The 22,210-nt window shown below is 34.6% G+C and overlaps 1 protein-coding gene across 1 annotated transcript in view; it reads right to left on the minus strand.

Moving 5' to 3' along the window:
- LOC129748708 (otoferlin-like) overlaps nt 1–20,668 on the minus strand; it is a 204,786-nt gene extending 184,118 nt beyond the window's left edge. The window contains exon 1 of the mRNA XM_055743399.1: nt 20,583–20,668. The gene's annotated coding sequence lies outside the window, so the exon portion shown is untranslated. The remainder of the gene's footprint in view (nt 1–20,582) is intronic.
- Nucleotides 20,669–22,210: the final 1,542 nt, after the last annotated feature.

The raw sequence follows: 22,210 nt of genomic DNA on the forward strand, positions 1-22,210 counted from the left end.
ATAGTGGGAGGGGTCATAATCAAGGACGTTTATAGAGATCCCAGGAAAACCAACTGGAGTCTTTATAAACACACACTTGAAGCTTGCAATCCTTTGTTGGAAACGAAAATACGAACAACAAAACAATTAGAGGAAGCTTCAAACAGGTTCACAAATAAAATTATATACGCTTTCGAAGCCAGCTGCCCACTCAAGGAACGTGTTTCAAACAGGAAAGTTCCTTGGTGGAACAGACAACTAGAAAAGTTGAGGAAAAAAACAAGAAAACTTTTCAACAAAGCAAAAGCTGACTCAAGCTGGGATAATTATCGTAAATCCCTAACAGAGTACAATAAAAACATTCGAAAAGCTAAGAGGAGTAGTTGGAAGCACATGTGTGAAACCGTGCAAACTACACCCGAAGCTGCCAGACTCCAGAAAGTTCTATCAAAAGAACATTCAAATGGACTGGGTCAATTGAAGAAAAAGAACGGGGAGTTCACTACAAACCCAAATGAAACGCTTCAATTACTACTAAGTACGCATTTCCCAGAATCCATTGAAGGAATAGAGATTAATGACACTCCGATTGAAAGACTCACTCGAAATGTCAGACGTGATGAAGCACTTCGCAAATCACGCACAATCTTTACACCTTCAATGGTTGACTGGGCAATAAGTACATTCGAACCATTCAAAGCAGCTGGTGAAGATGGAATTTTACCAATTCAAATACAGCAAGCTAAACAAATGGTAACACTTGCCTTGGTAGAGATGTTCGTCGCCAGTATGACCCTCTGTCATATTCCAACTCAGTGGAAGAAGGTGCGCGTGATCTTTATCCCGAAACCAGGGAAAAAAGATAAAACACAACCTAAGGCATTCAGACCTATTAGTCTAACGTCCATTATTTTGAAAATAATGGAGAAGATACTTGACGAGTACATTAAATCGCAGTATCTTAGCTTAAGTAAGCTAAACAACTTCCAGTTCGCTTACAAAAAAGGTATGTCCACGGTTACGGCCTTACATACCCTTACACAAAAACTAGAAAAGACTGTAGAGGCAAAAGAAATAGCACTCGCTTCTTTTTTAGACATTGAAGGGGCATTCGACAACGCATCTCACACTTCAATCGAAACAGCTATGAAAAGACGAGGGTGCCACTCGGCAATTGTTAACTGGACTAGTGCGATGCTAATAAACAGAACCATTTATGCAAGCTTGGGAGGACTTACAATCAAAGCCACACCAACGAAGGGATGTCCCCAAGGCGGGGTTCTATCACCGTTGTTGTGGTCCTTGATAGTGGACGACCTCCTAAACAAACTTGTATCCATGGGATTCGAAGTTATTGGCTTTGCAGACGACGTAGTTATTATAGTTCGGGGAAAACATGAGAATGTGCTGTCTAATAGAATGCAAACTGCACTCAACTACGCACTATTTTGGTGCAGGGAAGAGGGACTAAATATAAACCCTTCCAAAACTACTGTGATAGCCTTCACTAGGAGACGAAAAATTACACTAAAACCTCTAACATTAGATGGGGAAGTGTTAAACCTCGAATCACAAGTGAAATATTTAGGCATAGTACTAGACTCAAAGCTATCATGGAACCCACAGATAGAGCATGTAATCGCTAAGGCTACAACAGCTCTATGGGTCTGCCTCAAAGGAGTAGGGAAAAAATGGGGACTACAGCCGAAAATTATCTACTGGATATTTGCAGCTATTATAAGACCCAAAATCTCTTATGCCTCCTTAGTATGGTGGACCAAAACTATGCAAATTACGGCCCAGAAAAAACTAGCGAAGCTCCAAAGACTTGCAACGCTAGCTATAACTGGCGCAAAGCGAAGCACACCGAATGAGGCTCTAAATGCACTACTAAATATTCTGCCTCTACATCAATTCATTGAGTTAGAGGCGGAACGTAGTGCCTTGAGACTCTCCAAATACAAAACTCTCTATGAAGGAGATCTTACAGGACACCTCAAAATCCTAAAGAAATTTAAATTAAACTCACTTATTGTGAAAAATGATGACTGGATGGAGCCCATTTTCAACCTAGACATACCATACAATGTAACTATCAATGATAGGGACGTGTGGGAGTCAGGTGGACCTGCGGTTCCTCCCAGATCGATCCTATTCTTCACTGATGGGTCAAAAATGGATAAAAGAACTGGGGCAGGGGTTTTCGGACCTAGACTCAGGATCTCAATTCCTATGGGAAACTGGCCAACAGTATTCCAAGCTGAAATTCAAGCCATTCTAGAATGCACTTTAGCCTGTTTGAAAAGGGGATACAGGTACACAAGTATCTGCATGTTCTCTGACAGCCAGGCTGCTCTCCGAGCACTAAGTACGTTCACATGTTACTCCAAACTAGTTTGGGAGTGTATAGTTGCACTAAGAAACCTGGCCATAAGGAACAGAGTATCTTTATTCTGGGTACCAGGCCACTGCGGTATCCTAGGGAACGAAGAAGCAGACCAACTAGCTAGGGAAGGATCTCAGGGACTGTTGATTGGACCTGAACCTTTCTGCGGAGTATCGAGAAGTGCCTTGACTATGGAGCTCAAGAACTGGGAAAGCACCACTATTGTTTCCAACTGGAAAACAGCGGAGGGAGCAACCCAGGCAAAAAGATTCATTGAACCAAGCGCACGACTCTCAAAAAACATGTTGAACTTAAGTAAGCACGAATTAAGTACTTACACAGGTCTCTTGACCGGACATTGTCCAACAAAACAGCATCTCAAAAGGATAAACATAATTCTGAACGATGACTGTCGGTTCTGCGGGTTCGAAAAAGAAACTGCAGAGCATCTTCTATGCAACTGCTGCGCCCTCTTAAATAGGAGAGAGCGAGTACTTGGGGCAAAGTTAATAAGCGCACAAGACATATGGTTGCATATCAGCCCTAAGAAGGTTATATCATACATCTTTGATATCATACCCGATTGGGATAAAATGCTTAGTCAGCAATCAACTGTCACTCCAATCAATAGTGCAGGTGAACCTGACAGCATATAGTAACGCGGGGTAAACACCACAATAGATCAACTACTGGTCGCAGTGGGCTCTCCCCTACAGGAAAAAAAAAAAAAAAAAAAAAAATGGTCAGAACTGAAAAAAATTCCAAAATTTTCAAAATTATCAAATTGTCAAAATGGTCCAGAGTGTCAAAATTGTCGGAGTTGTAAAAATTGTCAAAATTATCAAAATTGTCTAAATTGTCAAAATTGTTAAATTATCAAAATTGTCAAAATTGTCAAAATTGTCAAATTTTCAAAAATATCGAAGTCATGATTTACAAAATTGTCATAAAAGTAAAATTGTCAGAATTGTCAAAATTGTCAAAATTGTCAAAATTGTAAAAATTGTCAAAATTGTCAAAGTTGTCAAAATAGTCAAAAGTGACAAAACTGTCAAAATTGTCAAAATTGCTAAAATTGTCAAAATTGTCGAAATGATCGAAATTGTCAAAATGATCGAAATTGTCAAAATTGTCGGAATTATCAAAATTATCAAAACCGTCAAAACTGTCAAAATTGTCGAAACTAACAAAACAGTCAAAATTGTTGAAATTGTCAAAATTGTCAAAATTGACAAAAATTGTCCAAATTGTAAAAATTGGCGAAATTGTCAAAATTGTCAAAATTGTAAGAATTGTAAAAATTGTCCAAATTGTAAAAATTGACGAAATTGTCAAAATTGTCAAAATTGTATCAAATGTCAAAATTATCAAAATTGTAAAAATGGTCCACAATGCCAAATTGTCAAAATTGTCAATATTGTCAAAATTGTAAGGATTGTAAAAATTGTCAAAATTGTCGAAACTGTCAAAATTGTCAAAATTTTTGAAATTGTCAAAATTGTCCAATTTCTCAAAATTACAAAACTTGAAAAATGTTCAAAATTGTCAAAATTGTCGAAAATGTCAAAATTGTCAAAATTGTCCAAAAAATCAAAATTGTCAAAACTGTCAAAATTGTCAAAATTGTCAAAATTGTCAAAATTGTCAAATTATTAAAATTGTCAAAATTACAAACACTGTCCAAAATTGTTAAAATTGTCAAAATTGTAAAAATTGTCAAAACTGACAAAATTGTCAAAATTGTCAAAATTGTCAAAATTGTTGAAATTGTCAAAATTGTCAAAATTGTCAAAATTGTCTAATTTATCCAAATTGTCAAAGTTGCAAATTGACCACATTTTATAAAAATTGCCAGAATGGTCAGAATTGTCAAAATTATCAAAATTGTCAAAATTGACAAAATGGTCAAAAGTGTCAATTGACGAAATTGTCAAAATTGTCAAAATTGTCAAAATTGTTGAATTGTCAAAATTATCAAATTGTAAAAATTGTCAGAATTGTCAAAATTTTCCAAATTGACAAAATTATCAAAATAAACAAAATTTTCTCTATTGTCAAAATTCTCAAAATAATCAAAATTCTCGAAATTGTCAAAATTGTCAAAATTGTCAAAATTATCAAAATTGTCAAAATTGTCAAAATTGTCAAAATTGTCAAAATTGTCAAAATATTCAAAATTGTCAAAATTCTCAGAATGGTCCGAATTGTAAAAAATGTCAAAATTATCAAAATTGTCAAAATTGTCAAAAGTGTCAAAATTTTCAAAATTGTCAAAATAGTCAGAATGGTCAAAACTGTAAAAATAGTCAAAATTATTAAAATTGTCTAAATTGTCAAAATTGTCAAAATGGTCCAAAGTGTCAAAATTATCGAATTTGTCAAAACTTTAAAAAATTTCACAACTGTCGAAATTGTCAAAATTGTCATGATTGTCAAAATTGCCATAATTGTAGAAATTGTCAGAATTGTCAATATTGTCAAAATGTCAAAATTGTCAAAATAGTCAACATTGTCAAAATTGTAAAAATTGCCAAAATTGTCAAAATTGTCAAAATAGTCAAAAGTGACAAAACTGTCAAAATTATTACCGTCAAACCTGTCAAAATTGTCGAAACTAACAAAACTGTCAAAATTGTTGAAATTGTAAAAATTGTCAGAATTGTCAAAATTGTCAAAATTGTCAAAATTATCAACATTGTCAAAACTGTCAAAATTGTCAAAATAATAAAAACTGTAAAAAATTTCAAAATTGTCAAAATTGTCAAAATCATCAAAACCGTCAAAACTGTCAAAATTGTCAAAACTAACAAAACTGTCAAAATTGTTTATATTGTCAAAATTGTCAAAATTGTCGAAATTCTCTAATTTGTCAAAATTATCCAATATGAAAAAAATGTCTTTATTCTATTAACATTTTAGTTAAGTTGAGGAAACTCAACCTACGCACCAAGTTGTTAATCGAAGTTGCTTGGTTTTTGTCTATCAGAACCAAAACAACAAAAGAAAGCCATTTCATGGACATTTGTTCCTCTTATCACAGGACCTGAAAAATGGATCCTTGCTCGAAGTTTCCCACTTTGTCAAAAGGTGTTTGATTGTGCTGACAAATTTATTGTCACGAGCTTCTGTGCGCCCTAAGATAGCAGATAGAAAATTACAAACTGAACCTATCATTTATATTGAGAGAAAAAAAACTTCACTCTGAGGTTGAAAACTTCGGCTTGGTTCTTGGGATGACATCTAGATGTGTAAGCCTACATTCACTTAAGTTAATCTTCAGGAAACATCTTTGTTCGAATTGTGCACTTTCAGTTCTTCGTTGCTTTTTGATACTTAAAAGCCTTTACGTATTATAACGTATTGCGAGTTTAATCGTTTACCGTTCGGCTCTTAAATAGCGCCAGATGTTTTTCAACTAATGCAAGCAACTATAACTGTTATACACCGCCTACTTTGAATTCTTTCGAAAGCATCATATTTCCTTCAATGTTTTTGCTGGAAGTCAGAAAATAAGCAAAACACGCTCATTTCTTGTTACATAAATTGTTGAGACATTGTAGCTAAGCTCTGTTCATTGGACTACTTGAAGGAAAAAAAAACAATTTCATCCTAATCGTACTGCCAGAAGCCTCCCGTTTTCGAATAAACCGCAACAATAAGAAACAAAAGCAACCGGGCCGACGGAGTCTTTTGAATAGCTCGGGCCACAAACACATTCGTACACACGCACAATGGCTTAAGATTTCCGTCCCTCTGAAGAAATTGCCTTGTCATAAGCAACCTGGCCCGAAAAGTCAGACACGCCATTGCCAAGATCATCTCGGCAAAGCCACACACACACACACAAACACACTTGCTGCACCACATTGAACTGAAAAAAGAAGATAAACGGCAATGGTGTGCCATTTATGGGGGGATGGTTTCGTCCGTGTGTCCGGTGGCGGCAGTAATCTTTCATGAAGTCCGACTGACCGGGCCGCGGTGTGGTCCGAATGATTTCGTTCGGTTTCTGGGAATAATCCTGTGTAAATGCACAGCAACAAAACGAACACCAGTAGTCAGGTCAGTATACGGTGGCAACAGATGGTGTTGCCACCAGTCGTTTTTGGTTCCAAGATGTCCTTTTGCAGGGTTGCCAACATTATACACTTTCGACAAGGGTTTTTTTTAGAGAATAAGTACAAGTTGGATGTCAACTAAAGCTGATGAAATCGGCAGCACTGACCTTTTTCACAACAGGTGAAAAAGATGGTCACCGTCGGAAAAAGAGGAAATATTCATAAACAAAAAACAACCATAAAAGAAATACACGCACACAATCAACAGACAAAATGGACGAATAACTGACAGTGGTGCCCCCTTGCTGAGTAATTATAGCCAGGAGTCAATGCATACATATCATGGCGGGCGATAATGGGTCGGACCATTTGATGACAAGACAGATAGAGGTATAAATATTGATTCACTGTTTTATTGCGTGATATTATGGTTGGTGGTGCCTAGGAAAAACGCTTTCCGGAGAGTCACTTGGATTCAATTGCGTTTTCTAAATAAACTGTATTGTCCAACCATGAACGAAAAAAAGTCCTATTATTTATTGTTTACTTATAATTAATTAGCGTTCTGATTAATCGACCATAATTTACAGAATCATTCGGATAATCATCCGTTTCTCCAAGTGAAAAAAAAACCAACTAAAACAGGAGTCTTAAAAGATCACATCTGTCAGAGTAATTAGAACCCGAATGAAAATGGAAACAGAATCGGATTTGAACTTTCAGAGCAAAATTCAGGGATGACTCATGCTACAAATTTAAAAATAAAAAGAAGTAATCCATGGGTATGATTTGTCTGTCAAATATATCACTGGGTTGGAAATTTTCGGTATGTGCTCGTGAGAAGCTTCTTGGCGAAGCGTTTCCAAAAATCCACAATTCGATACTCATAAATTTCACACAATTTTTACATAAATTAACACACAGAATTACAACAAAACCACATACTTCTGTTTTTCTTTCCAAAGCGGCTGTCGTAGGAAACGAGCCTTGAATTTATTCCCGCTACTTATGACTCACTCGATACTAGTACTCGATTCGAGAGTGAATGATGAAATCATACACAAAGTTAATATTGCTTTTTCATTAGGCTGTTGTAAAAGAAAAAAAAATCACATCTGTATTTTGATCTGAAATACAGAATAACATTTCAGAATTGGGATTAATGTATGATGTCAAAAAGCGGGAATCGTTTTTGAATATTCATTAAATGTTTTTTTAAATAATTCAGGTAACATTTAAAAAAAAGCCATCAATTTAATAATTTTGAAAATTTTGACAATTTTTACAATTTTGACAGTTTCGACCATTTTGACAATTTCGACACAACATCGACAATTTTGACAATTTTGAGAAATTTGACAATATTGAAAATTTTAATTATTTTGACAGAATTGACAATTTTGACAATTTTGACATTTCTTAAAAAGTTTTTTCAGTTATCACAATTTGGGCAATTTTGTGTATTTTTGACAATTTTAACAGTTTTGACAATTTTGACAATTTTGAAAATTTTGACAGTTTTTAAAATTATTACCATTTTGACTATTTTAACAACTTGGACAACTTGGACAATGTTTTCAAAATTTTCTGAATTTTGGCAATGATGAAAAATTTTACAATTTTGACAAATTTGACAGTTTTGGCAAACTCGAATATTTGAGAAAATTATGACAGCTTTCACAATTTCGATAAAATTTCGACAATTTGAGAGTCTTGACAATTTTGACAAATTTTTTTAAAATTTTGGCATTTTTGGTAATTTTGACCATTTTGACAATTTCAACAATTTTAACAATGTTGGCCATTCTGACAGTTTTAACAATTTTGACAATTTTAACAACTTTGACAATTTTGACAAATTCGACAGTTTTGAAAAGTTCGAAAATTTTGACAATATTTCGACAATATTGACAGTCTTGCAATTTTGACAGAATCGACAATTTTTGAAAACTTTTAAAGTTTTTTCAATTATGACAATCTTAACAATCTTGATTATTTTGGCAATTTTAGACAATTCTGACAATTTTTACAATTTTAGCAATTTGGACATATTTGACAATTTATATAATTTTGACCATTTCGACAATTTCGACAATTTTGACAATTTCGATTTTGACAATTTTAACAATTTTGGAAATTTTTAAAAGTTTTTACAATTTTGACATCTTTGGCAATTTTGACAACTTTTTACAATTTTGACAATTTTTTACAATTTTGACAGTTTTGATTATTTTAACAATTTTAAAATTTTTGAAAATTTAATCAATTTAGATAAATTTGAGAATTTTGGAAATTTTTAGAGTTTTTACATTCGACAATTTATAAAATTTTGACATTATTGACAATTTGGGCAATTTCAACAATTTCGACAATTTTAACAGCTTTGACGATTTTGACAATTTTAGAATTTTTTTTCCAATTTTGACAATCTAGACAATATTGACAATTTCGACAATCTGACGATTTGTCAATTTTGACCATTTTGACAATTTTAACAACTTTGACATTCTTGACAAATTTGACAGTTTTGAAAAGTTCGAGAATTTTAACAATTTTGACAGCTTTGACAATTTTGAAAACTTTTAAAGATTTTTTCAATCATGACAATCTTGACAATCTTGACTATTTTGGCAATTTTAGACAATTCTGACAATTTGGAAATTTAAACAATGTGGACATATTGGACAATTTTTAAAATTTTGACAATTTTGACCATTTCGACAGTTTCAACAATTTTGACAATTTAGATTTTGACAATATTGACAATTTGGACAATATTAAAAATTTTGACAATTTTAACAATTTTGGCAATTTTTAAAAGTTTTTACAATTTTAACATCTTTGGCAATTTTGACAATTTTTTATAATTTTGACAGTTTTGATAATTTTAACAATTTTGAAAATTTTGACAATTTAATCAATTTAGATAAATTTGACAATTTTGGAAATTTTAACAGTTTTTACATTTTTGACAATTTATAAAATTTTGACAATATTGACAATTTTGGCAATTTCGACAATTTTGATAATTTTTGAAATTTTTTCCAATTTTGACAATCTAGACAATTTCGACAATCTGACAATTTGTCAACTTTGACATTTTTGACCATTTTGACAATTTTAATAACTTTGACAATTTTGACAAATTTGACAGTTTCGAAAAGTCGAAAATTTTTACAATTTTTACAGCTTTGACAATTTTGACAATATTTCGACAATATTGACAGTCTTGACAATTTTGACAGAAACGACAATTTTTGAAAACTTTTAAAGTTTTTTCAATAATGACAATCTTGACAATCTTGACTATTTTGGCAATTTAAGACAATTCTGACAATTTTGACAATTTTAACAATATGGACATTTTTGACAATTTTTAAAATTTTGAGAATTTTGACCATTTCGACAATTTTAACAATTTTGACAATTTTGACAATTTTGACAATTTTGACAATTTTTACAATTTCGATTTTGACAATATTGACAATTTTGACAATTTTAACAATTTTGGTAATTTTTAATAGTTTTTACAATTTTGATATCTTTGGCAATTTTTACAATTTTTTACAATTTTGACAGTTTTGATAATTTTAACAATTTTGAAAATTATGACAATTTAATCAATTTAGACAAATTTGTCAATTTTGGAAATTTTAACAGTTTTTACATTTCTGACAATTTTGTCAATTTCGACAATTTTGACAGCTTTGACAATTTTGACAATATCGAAAATTTTTGAATGATTTTTTTTCCAATTTGACAATCTAGACATTTTTGGCAATTTCGGGTATTTTGACAATTTTGACAACTTTGAAAATTCTGACAATTTTGACAATTTGTCAATTTTAACAATACATGACAATTTCAGTTATGATAATTTTGACAATTTTGACTTTTTTTTTTTTTTTAAATTCTTTATTTGAAACGGCTCATACCTTTAGGCTTTAAGGAGCCAGACTCTTTTTGTTTGTTTACAGTAGTTTGCTTACTTCTAGTTCACTTTTTTTAAGATAAGAAAATAGATAGGGAATTATGAAAATAAAAAGAATTATAGACGAAGATCAATAGCTTTAAGGAAAAGATATATTTCGAACATGTAGTCCAAGTCTATCACTGCCAACACATCTCCCACTGGAACATAGGGTGGTTTTCCTCGGGCCCTAAGGGAATCTATGAAATTCGTTCTGGCGACAAGATGGACCTCGCACGACCAAACAATATGCTCGATGTCGTGGTAACCTTGGCCGCAACTACACAAATTGCTGCCAGCAATATTAAAACGATAGAGTATCGCGTCTAAGGAACAATGATTGGACATGAGACGGGAAAATATACGAATAAAATCCCGACTCAAGTTCAATCTATTAAACCATGGTTTAAGGCTTACCTTTGGGATAATCGAGTGGAACCACCGACCCTTGTCATCCTCGTCCCATTTGCGCTGCCAGTTGACAAGAGAGTTTTTTCGAACTAAAAAGTAAAATTCGTTGAAAGCGATTTCACGCTGATACGTGTCGCCTACCATCGCCCCCACCTTTGCCAGAGAGTCAGCCTTCTCATTACCCTCTATCGAGCAATGCGAGGGAACCCAGACAAAGGTGATGTAAAACCGACGTTTTGATAAAGCACTCAAACTATTCCGTATCTTCTCGAAGAAGTATGGCGAGTGCTTTCCCGGTTTTATTGAGTGGATTGCTTCAACAGAACTCCGACTATCCGTTACAATATAGTAGTGCCCAACTGGCCTTGAAGCGATACTGAATTTTGACAATTTTTTACAACTATGACAAGTTTTACAATATTTACAATTTTGACAATTTAAACAATATTGACAATTTTGAAAATTTTTACAGTTTTGACAATTTTGACAATTTATAAAATTTTAATAATATTGACAATTTTGACAATTTTGGCAATTTTGACAATTTTGACAGCTTTGACAATTTTGACAATTTTTGAAATTTTTTCCAATTTTGCCAATCTAGACAATTTTGGCAATTTTGACAATTTCGACAATCTGACAATTTGTCAATTTTGAATATTTTGGCAATTTTGACAATTTTGCTAATCTTGACGAATTTGGCAATTTTGACAATGTTGACAGCTTTGAAAATTTCAACAATTTTGGCAATTCTTACAGTTTTAGCAATTTGCAAATTTTGACATTTTTGGAAAATTTAACAGTTTTGACAATTTTGACAATTTTGACAATTTTTGCAATTTTTACAGTTTTAAAACTTTGACCATTTTGACAATTTTCTAAATTTTCGATGATTTTGGCATTTGTGACCATTATTTCATTTTTACAATTTTCATTAAAATAAATTACCAATTTTGACAGCTTTTATGAGATTAAAAACTTTAACAATTTCTATAAATTTGTCAATTTGAACAAAGTTTACAATTTCGACTATTTTTACGATTCTGGCCATTTTGACAGTTTAGACATCTCTGACAAGTTTGACACTTTTGACATAAAATTTGTTAATTTAAATGACCACCAAAGGAACAGTCAATTCAATTTAGAAAAAAATTAAAGCGCATAAGTTTAACAAGAAAAATTTTAACAAGGTGCAAACAAACTTTTAAAAATAATTAACAATATTTTTGAATAAATACATACATGCATTATTCGTTTATTTTCATCGTAATTTTTCGTGATCTGTACAAACAAACAATTCGAAATGCTACATATAATGAGTTTAGTTTTCACCTTTCTTCATTGAGTTATTCTGTCTTGGCAAATTTTGAGTTTTGCGGTTCAAATTGATATAAATTCAAGGAAAAACTTGAAAAAATCCTGTTATTTTACAAATAACTACTACTAACTAAACTTAAAAACCATTGCAATTATAAAAATAAAGCTCGAATATAAAGGAAAGTAGAAGTGGCACATTTCTGATTCTAGTTTGATCTGAGTTTATCACCAAAATGGTCTAAAGTTTCCACATTCCTCTGAATTTCGTATTGCCACTGAGAGGTTCAATTTGGATTTGCAATTAATGAAGGAATTGAGAATCTTGAAAAGTTTCATTTGAATAAGTGTAAGAAAATTATGAAGATGATCCGAGAAAGTAACAAAAATCGGTAATTTAGAAAAAAAAATATTAAACATATTAAAAAAAGTAAAAGAAAAGGAAGTTTTCTGATTGAAATCGATTAAAATTCTTGAAATAAATTTACACAAAATTAAAATTTATTCATTATTAATTATTCAAGTCAACAACCAAAAAAAAAATTGGACGATAAAAATCGTTTATTACGAAAAGTTTTAAGGATTTGACTTATTTGTTATTTCTAAAAAATCGTAGAAAGTAAATTTTGGTTTTTGCTTAGTTTTTCCCAGTAAAACTTTTCTGGGTTTTGATACTGCACTCATACTTCAATTTCCTGGAATTACTATTGAAGTGGATCATAACCCTTAATTTTGCGGCCACCAACACATGACGTTTCTCAGTTACTTCAAGCAACGAGAGGCTCAAGAAATATTAAAAATTAACACTGGAAATCAAACATTCAAAGGCGGCACAAACTTTAAGACTGATTGACGTCAGCTGCACACCAAAAATCACACAGACGCATACGTGTCTGTGTATCATCTGTGTAGAAGTCAGTTAGTTGAAACTTTGTTCATGTATGTATGCTGGTGGTGAGCACAACGCCGTGCGTGCTTGTTAAGAAACTGTCAAAACTGGAGCAGCAAACGCAAAGTTGTTGATTGATATTCTGAAACCACACAACCTAGCCAAGCTTGGCTCTGCCTAGCCCTCCCTGCTTTTCCTTTCCCGGAGGAACATGAACCGGAACCGTGTCGCTGTGATGTTGCTGTTGCTGCTGTTAGTTGTTGTTCTCGGGACAAGAAACCACATAAATCATTCATAATCACTACGCTCGAAATCCGGTGGAACAAACAGGTGGGCGGAAATTGGGAAGCTTTCGCCGGGAATCTGATATCGGGGAGTTTAGTCGGATTTTGATTGGTAATTTGGGGATTGAGCCTTGCCTGTTATTACTTCTTCCTTTCAGACTTTAATTCTTAGTACAAATTTTGATTTCAAAATTCTTTTTTTTTTTTCTTTATTTTACAGTTTAGTCAGCAATTTTAAAGTTGAAAGCTAATGTTTTATTTCGAAACAAAAAAAAAGTTTGAATTGGGAAAGATCACCTGAGGATCAAGAATTCAACAGATCACTTTGCAATTGCATATCCCAAAGGCACAGAAACTGACCGAAAAAGTACAATTCATTAAGCTCAACATTCCAGCCATAAGTTTTCATCACAACATTGTAAGACCGACCACTTGGCTCCGTAAGCTTACGGGAAAATTGGTTGATCCTCTTCTATTTGAGAAGGTGAAATATGTAGATGTAAAGCACTGGACTTTATCTTTTTTTTATGAAAAGAAAAAAACAACAAGACCACCTCAAAGCATTTTTCGTCTCGTTCGTCCAGAGACTAAAAGTGAGCGAGATAAACAAGCCCTATGGAAGCTCATGCTTTGGGAAAATTAATGCAATAAATTTGGACGAAAAACATTCGGTCAGATAACAAGGGGAGGAAAAATGATAATGTTTTTTTTTTCGTCGTGTCTTGGCTGTGGTTTGGACAGTTTGTTAATTAGGATAAGAAAGCATACTTTAGAGCGCATTTTTTCTTGTCTGGGTGCTTCAATTTGTCCGAAAACCGTCTCGTGATGGTCAAGCTTAGTGAGTCGTGTGATTACCCAGAATCAGGCCAAAGCGTTAGACGTTTGACTTTTGCTCATTTTTTCCGTGAAAACTCTCACTCGATTAAGAATCAATTAAGCAATATATCTTCAAAAGGCTCCAGAGAGCTGTTGATGTCTTACTTCTTCCAACAAGAGCAACCTACTAAAATATCTTCGTAACTCAAATTCTGTAAATTTAACCGAAAAATAAAAACATTTTGAAAAATGTATGGCTCCCGAGAGCATAGACTTGACTTAATAAACGTCTTAAACGGTGGTTAGTTGAAATTTTATTTCATCGAATTTAGCCCATAAATTATAGTTTGAAAAAAAAATTGTAGATTTTTGCAATTCATGGTTACCAACCTTGTGTTCTTGATTCGTTAAGATTTAAGAAATCTCAATTCGAAATTCATGAGTTATGATTAGAATCAATTTTTGAATTTCAGATGTTAAAATATACAACCAAAAATTCAAAAATCCAAGCCTTGGGTATTTTAATACGAAATTTGTATAGAAAATATGAAGTCAGGATTAGGAATACAGATTTCAAAATTATTAATTTGAAATTAAGAATTCAGAATCCAAAGTTCGGAGTTCGGAGTTCAGAGTTCAAAATTCAGAGTTCGGAATCCAAAGTTCGGAGTTCGGTGTTCAGAGTTTAGAGTTCAGAGTTCAAAGTTCAGAGTTCGGAATTCAGAGTTCAGAGTTCAGAGTTCAAAATTCAGAGTTCAGAGTTCAGAGTTAAAAGTTCTGAGTTCAGAGTTCAGAGTTATGAGTTAAGAGTTAAGAGTTTAGAGTTAAGAGTTCAGAGTACAGAATATAGAGTTCAGAGTTCAGAGTTCAGAGTTCAGAGTTCAGAGTTCAGAGTTCAGAGTTCGGAGTTCAGAGTTCAGAGTTCAGAGTTTAAAGTTCAGAGTTCAGAGTTAAGAGTTTAGAGTTAAGAGTAAAAAGTTAATAATTAAGAGTTAAGAGTTAAGAGTTAAGTGTTAAGAGTTAATAGTTAAGAGTTAAGAGTTAAGAGTTAAGAGTTAAGAGTTAAGAGTACAGAGTTCAGAGTTCAAAGTTCAGAGTTCGGAATCCAAAGTTCGGAGTACGGTGTTCAGAGTTTAGAGTTCAGAGTTCAAAGTTCAGAGTTCGGAATTCAGAGTTCAGAGTTCAGAGTTCAAAGTTCAGAGTTCAGAGTTCATAATTCAGAATTCAGAGTTCAGAGTTCAAAGTTCAGAGTTCAGAGTTATGAGTTAAGAGTTAAGAGTTTAGAGTTAAGAGTTCAGAGTACAGAATATAGAGTTCAGAGTTCAGAGTTCAGAGTTCAGAGTTCAGAGTTCAGAGTTCAGAGTTCGGAGTTCAGAGTTCAGAGTTCAGAATTTAAAGTTCAGAGTTCAGAGTTAAGAGTTTAGAGTTAAGAGTGAAGAGTTAATAATTAAGAGTTAATAGTTAAGAGTTAAGTGTTAAGAGTTAATAGTTAAGAGTTAAGAGTTAAGAGTTAAGAGTTAAGAGTACAGAGTTCGGAGTTCAGAGTTCAGAGTTCAAAGTTCAGAGTTCGGAATCCAAAGTTCGGAGTTCGGTGTTCAGAGTTTAGAGTTCAGAGTTCAAAGTTCAGAGTTCGAAATTCAGAGTTCAGAGTTCAGAGTTCAAAGTTCAGAGTTCAGAGTTCATAATTCAGAATTCAGAGTTCAGAGTTAAAAGTTCAGAGTTCAGAGTTAAGAGTTAAGAGTTCAGAGTACAGAATATAGAGTTCAGAGTTCAGAGTTCGGAGTTCAGAGTTTACAGTTCAGAGTTCAGAGTTAAGAGTTTAGAGTTAAGAGTTAAGAGTTAAGAGTTAATAGTTAAGAGTTAAGAGTTAAGAGTTAAGTGTTAAGAGTTAATAGTTAATAGTTAAGAGTTAAGAGTTCAGAGTTCAGAGTTCAGAGTTCAGAGTTCAGAGTTCAGAGTTCAGAGTTAAGAGTTCGGAGTTCAGAGTTCAGAGTTCAGAGTTCAGAGTTCAGAGTTCAGAGTTCAGAGTTCAGAGTTCAGAGTTCAGAGTTCAGAGTTCAGAGTTCAGAGTTCAGAGTTCAGAGTTCAGAGTTCAGAGTTCAGAGTTCAGAGTTCAGAGTTTAGAGTTCAGAGTTCAGAGTTCAAAGTTCAGAGTTCAGAGTTCAGAGTACAGAGTGCAGAGTGCAGAGTTCAGAGTTCAGAGTTCAGAGTTCAGAATTCAGAGTTCAGAGTTCTGAGTTCTGTGTTCAGAGTTCGAAATTCAGATTTCAGAGTGCAGAGTGCAGAGTGCAGAGTTCAGAGTTCAGAGTTCAAAGTTAAAAATTCAGAGTTCAGAGTTCATAGTTCAGGATTCAGAGTTCAGCGTTCAGAGTTCAGCGTTCAGAGTTCATAGTTCAGAGTTCAGAGTGCAGAGTGCAGAGTTCAGAGTTCAGAATTCAGAGTTCAGAGTTCGAAATTCAGATTTCAGAGTTCAGAGTTCGAAGTTCAGATTTCAGAGTTCGAAGTTCAGATTTCAGAGTTCAGAGTTCAGAGTGCAGAGTGCAGAGTGCAGAGTTCAGAGTTCAGAGTTCAGAGTTCAGCGTTCAGAGTTCAGAGTTCAAAGTTCGAAATTCAGAGTTCAGAGTTCATAGTTCAGAGTTCAGAGTTCAGAGTTCAGAGTTCAGAGTTCAGAGTTCAGAGTTCGGAGTTCAGAGTTCAGAGTTCAGAGTTCAGAGTTCAGAGTTCAGAGTTCAGAGTTCAGAGTTCAGAGTTCAGAGTTCAGAGTTCAGAGTTCAGAGTTCAGAGTTCAGAGTTCGGAGTTCAGAGTTCAGAGTTCAGAATTTAAAGTTCAGAGTTCAGAGTTAAGAGTTTAGAGTTAAGAGTAAAGAGTTAATAATTAAGAGTTAAGAGTTAAGAGTTAAGTGTTAAGAGTTAATAGTTAAGAGTTAAGAGTTAAGAGTTAAGAGTTAAGAGTTAAGAGTACAGAGTTCGGAGTTCAGAGTTCAGAGTTCAAAGTTCAGAGTTCAAAGTTCGAAATTCAGAGTTCAGAGTTCATAGTTAAGGATTCAGAGTTCAGCGTTCAGAGTTCAGCGTTCAGAGTTCAGCGTTCAGAGTTCATAGTTCAGAGTTCAGAGTGCAGAGTGCAGAGTTCAGAGTTCAGAATTCAGAGTTCAGAGTTCGAAATTCAGATTTCAGAGTTCAGAGTTCGAAGTTCAGATTTCAGAGTTCAGAGTTCGAAGTTCAGATTTCAGAGTTCAGAGTTCAGAGTGCAGAGTGCAGAGTGCAGAGTTCAGAGTTCAGAGTTCAGAGTTCAGCGTTCAGAGTTCAGAGTTCAAAGTTCGAAATTCAGAGTTCAGAGTTCATAGTTCAGAGTTCAGAGTTCAGAGTTCAGAGTTCAGAGTTCAGAATTCAAAATTCAAAATTCAGTATATAGAATTCAAAATTCAGTATATAGAATTCTGAATTCAGAATTCAGAATTCAGAATTCAGAATGCAGAATTCAGAAATCAGAATTCAGAAGCTCAGGGTGCAGAGTGCAGAGTTCAGAATTCGGAGTTCAGAATTAAAAATTCAAAATTCAGTATATAGAATTCAGAATTCAGAATTCAAAGTTCGAAATTCATAGTTCATAGTTCATAGTTCAGAATTCAGAGTTCAGCGTTCAGAGTTCATAGTTCAGAGTTCAGAGTGCAGAGTTCAGAGTTCAGAATTCAGAGTTCAGAGTTCTGAGTTCAGAGTTCAGAGTTCGAAATTCAGAGTTCAGAGTGCAGAGTGCAGAGTGCAGAGTGCAGAGTTCAGCGTTCAGAGTTCATAGTTCAGAGTTCAGAGTTCAGAGTTCAGAATTCAAAATTCAAAATTCATTATAGAATTCAAAATTCAGTATATAGAATTCTGAATTCAGAATTCAGAATTCAGAATGCAAAATTCAGAAATCAGAATTCAGAAGTTCAGAGTGCAGAGTGCAGAGTTCAGAATTCGGAGTTCAGAATTAAAAATTCAAAATTCAGTATATAGAATTCAGAGTTCAGAGTTCAAAGTTCGAAATTCAGAGTTCAGAGTTCAGAGTTCATAGTTCAGAATTCAGAGCTCAGCGTTCAGAGTTCATAGTTCAGAGTTCAGAGTGCAGAGTTCAGACTTCAGAATTCAGAGTTCAGAGTTCTGAGTTCAGAGTTCAGAGTTCGAAATTCAGAGTTCAGAGTTCAGAGTTCTAAGTTCAGAGTTCTGAGTTCAGAGTTCAAAGTTCATTTTTCAGAGTTTGGAATTCAGAATTCAGAGTGCAGAGTTCGAAATTCAGAGTTCAGAGTTCAAAATTCAGAGTTCAGAGTTCAGAGTTCAGAGTTCGAAATTCAGAGTTCAGAGTTCTGAGTTCTGAGTTTAGATTTCAGAGTTCATAGTTTAGAGTTCTGAGTTAAGAGTTCAGAGTTCAGAGTTCAGAGTTCAGAGTTCAGAGTTCAGAGTTCAGAGTTCAGAGTTCCGAGTTCAGAGTTCAGAGTTCAAAGTTCATTGTTCATTGTTCATTGTTCATTGTTCAGAGTTCAGAATTCAAAGTTCAGAATTTGGAATTCAGAGTTCAGAGTTAAGAGTTCGAAATTCAGAGTTCAAAGTTCAGAGTACTGAGTTAAGAATTCAAGGTTCAGAGTGCAGAGTTCAGAGTTCAGAATTCAAAATTCAAAATTCAGTATATAGAATTCAAAATTCCGAATTCAGAATTCAGAATGCAGAATGCAGAATTCAGAATTCAGAATTCAGAATTCAGAATTCAGAATTCAGAATTTAGAATTAAGAATTCAGAATTCAGAATTCAGAATTCAGAATTCAGAATTCAGAATTCAGATTTCTTAATTCAGAATTCAGAATTCAGAATTCAGAATTCTGAATTCAGAATTCACAATTCAGAATTTAGAATTCAGAATTCGGAATTAAGAATTCAGAATTCAGAATTCAGAACTCCTTCGGAAGATTCTAAATTTAGAATTTCTAACCCATAAAGCTTAATAAAGAACTGTTTGTAAATTTCAATTCAGAGATCCGATGGTTTTCTGTGTTTTTCTCAACGAAATAAAATCCTCTACAGAAAAATTATAAGCTTTCGATTGACTTATTCCAAACAACCCATCCTCGTAGGGAAAGGAAGAAAAAGGATTTCCGAAAATTGAAACCGGAATCAATTTCCATTCAAATGCGTCTCGGACGAAAACAAAAAACTATAAATTTCAATCAGCTGAAGCGACCACCTACCTGTGTTTGTTCCGAAAGTTGTACGAAAGGGCGGAAAAAATCCGAAGCTTTTGTATGTCCGCCACAGTTGATCCTTTCGAAGAGGGCACACGAAACGGAAAAAATATGATAATCCGAAAACATAACCAAACAGACACACAATCACAAAACTCCGACCACAATCCGACGAGTTGTGTTTTTTAAATATTTTCCTCTGCTTTCTTTTTGTGAAATCAGCCTGTTAGCCAGACTTCACAGTTTTCTGCCCCCGAGCAGCTGTTGAAGAACATTTCCACATCACATCACATCACAGCTTCCAGTTTCACATTTTCCTACCTCAACACCCCAAACAACACGTCTCCCCTTTTTGGAAACGAAACAGTTTCCTCTCCCAGGATGCGAGAATTGTTCTTCACCTTTATTTTTTGCTTAAGGAACTTTTTTTTCGCTCCTTCGTTGCTTTCGTTACTTTGCCGTCGTTCTGAGGAAGAATAAAATTGGTTCATAAAATAGGCTCCAATTCAGAACAATTTCCTTCAGCACATTTCACGGAGCGCTCTCATACACGTTTTACGTTCTCTTTTCCAGTAAAAATAAGGAAAAAAGGAACTGGTTAGTGAGACTTCCCCCTTTAGGTGAGACCGATTGTTGAACACACCACACTTGACGGGACAGATTTAGCGCCTGCAGGATGTTACCCCTTTTGCTGATCCTCTTCTCCCCTTTCCGAGGAGAGAAATTAAAAGAAGTAAGAATAAATTTTCTCTTTTGTTTCCTCTGTTTGGAAGACAATTAACCATTTTTCGCCATCGCCTTTCCTTCTTACAGTGTGGAAAGTACGAGATGCTGAAACTTTTTTTTTGTGTTTTTCACATCACGGTGCGTGAAAGAACAGCCAATCAAAAGTTATTGGGATGTCCATCAGGGCAAGATAATCCGGGAGAAAATCATCCGTTCAATTTTCCGACTCTCAAAAACGAAGGGATTGAAAAATAAAGCACTAGCCGTCAACTTGGTCGCACATTTCTCATATCCGTCGATATGCACTCGAGATTTTCACCTGTTTTCACCGCCACCGAAAAAAAAATACTCCAACTCCGACCACTTCAACAACACACTGTTGAAAATCCGTGAGAAAAGACCCCCTTCTATCTCGTTTCAGTTCCAGAGCTGCTGTTGCTGATGATATTCCTGGCTAGGATGAAAAAAAATCCCCAGCCCCCCATACCCCTGAAGGTAGGCTACCACACACAAAAAAAACCACCCACTTTAACCGTACCGAGAGAGTTCAGATGCTGCTAGCTAGTCCACTGCTGCTGGAAGATGGGATCCGATTCGTTCCGAGGTACACTCCAAACTGAGCTCGGGCCCCGATGGAGCCGAGCTTTTTGATGTGTTGCTTGCTTGTTGCTGAATTTTCTCGAAATCTTTTGCCACTCAGTGGCTCCAGAGAGTAGGAACTTTTTAAAGGTTGAGATTATGTTGGTTAGAGAGCTTTCAGAGGCCGAAAAGGCGGGAAAATATTTTGATTCAAATTTTAGCAGTTTTTAGCGCCCTGATCTTCATTTGAAAATTAACAATTTTGGACTAAAGAGCCTATGCTAAACAAAGAGGCGCAATCTAATCCCTTTCTAAATAATACATTCAGCAATAGTGCTGCAGTGCTGCCTTAAGATTATCATTAACAAAACTTCTTGTGACTATTGTTTTGGATGAGTGGTCAGAGTTGATCAATATTCTGTTACTTCATCGACGTTTTTCGGCGAGGAATAAAACAAATTACTTGCCAGTTGATCCAAACGTTCCGAGCTACTTTTGACTGTAAGCTCCTCTTCAGTGGACCTTAAATAAAATTCATTTTTAATACAATTTTACATTTTACTAGATTAATAAACTTACTTTATGTAGCGATCGTCTAACCACTGATTGTTGTCTGTGGTTTGTTTTTGATGTTATGTTTACATTTATCTGTCAGTGTTCTGATCTTGGGTAAAATGGAGTTGTAAACGGAAAGATTCAATTCATTTTAAATAATCCTACAACTCCATTTTACCCAAGATCAGAATACTGACAGATAGATGTAAACACAACACACTCTATCAATTGAAAGGAAAAAGTCCGAGCTGCACGCGCGCTTCCAGAACACAACACCGAGGAAAACCGGTCAGTTTCGGCACACATCCTGTCTTCATTAAACAATCACCATTTACTTCCGGTTTTGGCGCGTGTGGTACAATTCAGGCAAGGGTGTGGGGAGGTAGAGAATTTTTCCCACATCGCAACACACGCCAGCATGCAGCAAGGTAGATTAGAATCGAAACGAGGATGATACGAAAGAAAAATGGGAACGCACCAGTTGCGTTACCCCTCGACTTACTCTATTCCACTCTTTTTGCTGCTGAAAGGTTTCCGGTGCTCTCTGATCGGATGAATCCTTCCCAGGAGGGTAGATGGTCATCAAATATTCTGACCTTCTGCTTCGGCCAGCCAGCTATAGGCAGTCAAACTTGTTGGATGGAGGTTTTTTTTTTCTCGACGAAAGTTCCCGCTAAAAACCAGCAACATGTGCTCGTCCATCGCGAAGTGTGAGGATGAGCGAGCTTTACGTAGAATTTTTGATGATATCAACAAGCGAACTTTTGCGAGAGATTAACTAGAAACAGGTGGAACGAAACGAGAGAGAGAGATGATAAATTGTTGCATTCGGCTATGAAAAGATTGGTTTTTTATCTCACTCTCTGAAAACTGAGAAAGCTCAACGGTTATCTGCATTGCTCTCGATTGCGATTATGGTTGGTAAAGTTGTGTGGGTGGAATATGCCTCCAAAATTCTAAGCACGTGGAACTCGTACACTAACACCAAGGAATTTTCTTTTACGAAAAAAAAGCTAAACAACTGCAGCTCGG

Source organism: Uranotaenia lowii, chromosome 1 (genome assembly GCF_029784155.1).
Source record: "Uranotaenia lowii strain MFRU-FL chromosome 1, ASM2978415v1, whole genome shotgun sequence".
Lineage (NCBI taxonomy): Eukaryota > Metazoa > Arthropoda > Insecta > Diptera > Culicidae > Uranotaenia > Uranotaenia lowii.